The sequence below is a fragment of the Hevea brasiliensis genome, unplaced genomic scaffold, assembly GCF_030052815.1.
Source record: "Hevea brasiliensis isolate MT/VB/25A 57/8 unplaced genomic scaffold, ASM3005281v1 Scaf24, whole genome shotgun sequence".
NCBI classification, from domain to species: Eukaryota; Viridiplantae; Streptophyta; class Magnoliopsida; order Malpighiales; family Euphorbiaceae; genus Hevea; species Hevea brasiliensis.
The window spans coordinates 285,531-289,473 of NW_026614740.1; the positions used below are offsets into that span (position 1 = coordinate 285,531).

General features: G+C 37.8%; 1 non-coding gene across 1 annotated transcript; it reads left to right on the plus strand.

The window, feature by feature from the left end:
• The first annotated feature begins 1,924 nt into the window (after nucleotides 1-1,924).
• Nucleotides 1,925-2,031, plus strand: LOC131176785 (small nucleolar RNA R71). The gene has a single exon (XR_009146682.1). It is a non-coding gene; the product is annotated as a small nucleolar RNA R71 (small nucleolar RNA).
• Nucleotides 2,032-3,943: the final 1,912 nt, after the last annotated feature.

Here is a 3,943-nt window from a genome sequence, read left to right on the forward strand (position 1 = left end):
TCCATATCCATAATGTAAAAATTTGCAGGAAAAATCAATTCTCCAACCTGCACCAACACATCCTCAACTACTCCCAATGGGTAAGCATTAGAACGATCAGCTAAATGAATAATGACACTGGTTTCTTTCAAAGGACCCAAATTTAAAGTTTGAAAAACTGAATTTGACATAACATTAATAGATGCTCCTAAATCTGCCATTACACGTTCAAATTTAGAATCACCTATTCTGCAGGGAATAGAAAATGAACCTAGATCCTTACACTTAGGGGGTAATTTTTGCTAAATTAATGCCGACACATTTTCCCCCACACTGATCTTCTCATTATTCCTTAATTTGCGCTTTGTAGTGCATAATTCCTTAAGGAATTTAGCATACTTGGGAACTTGTTTGATTACATCAAGTAAAGGTATATTCACCTCTACCTTTCTGAAAGTCTCCAAAATTTCTTTCTCTTGTTCTTCTTCCTTATTTTTAGCCAACCTGCATGGGAATGGAGGAAGAACAGAATTATTAACCTTATTCAATTTAGGTTAAGTATTTACCTCATCTTCAGGAACTTCAGACTCTTTTGCTCCTTGCTTCTTCTTTTTTATTGGCTCATGTGCAGTCTGATTATCAACTTCTTTTCCACTCTGCAATAGTATCACACTTGCATTTTCTCTAGGATTCATGACTGTTTATGATGGGAGTTTTCCAGAACCTTGAGCTTCCAGCTTACTCATAGATGAGGCTAACTAACCAATCTGCCTCTCTATGTTTTGAATGCTATTTCTGGTCTCTTGTTGAAACTGTTTGGTATTGTTAGCCAAAGCCTTAACAATTTCATCAAGTGACATACCTTGATTTGAGAGTGTCACAACCCAGGGATGGGGTTGGGACGTGCTTGTTCAACCAGCTACGCACTGGGGTGGAAACTTCATGTCCTACATTGGAAACGGGAAGAAAATATTTGGGCCATATATGTGGGAGCCTTCCTCACCTGGTCATCGTACTTTTGGGAATGAAACCTCCCAAGGGACAAATCCGTGAGGCCCATGGGCCAAAGCGGACAATACTAACTGGAGAAGGATTGGACTGTTACAATTTGGTATCAGAGCTGGACTCCCTTTAGTACAGTGTGTGGTGCGAGAACGCACCAGGCGGAAGCTGGTGAGCTTGTCATGACCCAGGGATGGGGTTGGGACGTGCTTGTTCAACCAGCTACGCACTGGGGTTAAAACTTCGTGTCCCACATCGAAAACGGGAAGAAAAGATTTGGGCCATATATGTGGGAGCCTTCCTCACCTGGTCAGCGCGCTTTTGGGAATGAAACCTCCCAAGGGACAAATCTGTGAGGCCCATGGGCCAAAGCGGACAATACTAACTGGAGAAGGATAGGACTGTTACAGAGAGGGGCGGAGGTGGAGGTGGTTGATTCACTTGTGGTCTTTGCTGCTGGTATCGGTTTTACACCGGTTGATTCCCATAACTCGGATTAGGGTGATCTCGCTATCCTGGATTATAAGTTTTTGAATAGGGATCATACCTGCGTTGTGGCTGTCCATAATGTCCTACTGCATTATCATGTTGCATTGATTCATCCTCTTATAATGCAGGACACATGTCAGTAGCATGACCCGAACCGGAACAAATTCCACATACCTTAAGAGTTTGCATATTCCCTACAGCCAACTGCCTCACTAAAGAAGTTAAATTAGAAAATTATTTCTCAAGGTTAGATGTACTTACCTCATTAACCTTTATGGGTGTGTGATCCATTCTCATTCCAAACTGCTGAGAATTTGCTGCCATGTTAGCAATCAATCTCCTTGCCTCTTCTGGTGTCTTATCAACCAAAGCTCTTCCACTAGCAGCATCTATCATACTGCAGTCCATTGGTAGAAGTCCCTCATAGAAATACTGAATCAACAGCTGCTCACTTATTTAATGATGGGTACAGCTTGCACACAGCTTCTTAAATCTCTCCCAATACTCATACAAACTCTCTCCATTGTACTGCCGGATGCCACAAATTTCTTTTCTTATGTTGGCAGCATGGGAGGCAGGAAAATACTTCTCCAGAAATATCTGCTTCATCCATTCCATGAGTTGACAGATTTGGATGGAAGGTAATATAACCAATCCTTAGTTGTGCCTTCCAGTGAGAAGGGAAAAGCTCAAAGTTTGATTTGATCCTTTGAAACTCCTTGAGGTTTCATGCTGGAACACACAACATGAAATTCCTTTAGATGCTTATGTGGATCCTCACCTGCAAGACCATGAAATTTAGGCAACAAATGGATTAATCTAGATTTCAACTCAAAAGCAACATTTAAAGCAGGGTATTGGATACACAAAGGCTGTTGGTTTAGATCAGGAGCAGCCAACTCTTTCAAGGTTCTAGTAGCCATAGTTTCGTTTTCAGAATTTGACTACGAATCAGAATTCGAACTTAACTCCTTTGGAGATTGGACTCCTTCAAATGTACTCGGAATCTGCCTAGCTTGCTTAGCCAATTTTCTCAACCGTTTAGCTATTTTTTCTACTTCTAGATCAAATATTAACTCACCAGATTAAGAAATTCTTGTCATAAACAAAGAGAAATCAAAGTAAAAATAGAAAAATGCCTCAAAACCCTAGAAAACAATCGAATTTGGCCTCAAGAGGGTGGGGCCAAGGAATCATACGGATTGATTGGTCTTGATCAAAACGTCATTTCCTTCAAAATAGGTATGGGCCGCCCTCCAAATTCAACCAAACTTCTTGATGAACAGTAACACTGTAAAATTTTTTTTTTATTTAATTTTCTTTTTCCAAAAACCTGAAAATAGCAACAACTCAGAAACAAAATTAATAACAGAATATCTAACACAAAAAAAACACGAAATCAAATAAACTTCAGTCCCCAGTAATGGATCCAAAATTCTTTATGGTTATAGAATCCACCAGAAATTTAATTAACTAAAATCACTAGTTGTGAAATATTTTCTGCAATAAATGGTAAGTCCAGGTTGAACCCTAGAGACTAAATTATTAAATTTTGTGCACTTGTGTAATGGAAAAAGAAACAAAGGTTGGGGGGGGGGGGGGCGAGTTTATAACACAAAATTAGAAGAAATCAGAAATTCAAGAACTAAATATGACAGTCTCAATTTAAGCAAAACTTCAGTCCAAGGTAATTCGCATTCCAATACATTGATTTGATCATAGACAAAAGAAATACAATTATCTCTTATTGAATACTTAACGTAGATTTACCAAATAGCGAGGTTAACCCCTAACTTCCCTATACTCATCAATTCGAGGCCAGCACTTTTATTGACTCTAATTATTAACTGAGTTGGTATTAAGCAATCCTCATCAAATTAATAACTGCTTTAAGAAAAGGAAGTAGTTAAGCTGAACAATAATTTGTGAAGTATAAATCATTTAATCCACCCTATTGTTTCCTTAGGTTATTATCTAAAACTTGGATCATAATCAAAAAAACCTAATTACTACTTATGTTCAATCTTACACAACAATTACGGATTATGAAGATGAACTAGCAATTGATCAAATCAAACAATTAACTAATAGGTCTTTTTAGCAAATTATTCAACAGATAAAAAATAATTAAATCAGAAAACAATAGATATTCAAAAAGACATAAATTAAATTAAGAACCTGGTCTCACAAATCACACATAAGAACTTGAGTCCCTTGAACTGAATTAAAAACTTAGCCACTCATGTTCATGGCTTACAAAAAAATAAAATAAAGAAATTTAAGGAAGAATTCTAAAAGACGAATGGAGAAGCTGCTGAATGGTGTCTATGGAGAACGAAGGTCTGAATTGGGATGCTCTTAGTTGCTGCCTAAAGACATATTTATAATCAAAAACCTAATCCCAAAGATAGGAACCAAACTAGGAAAAGTTTTGAAATTCAAAAGGTAGATTTTCAGCTTGCATTCACGTCTC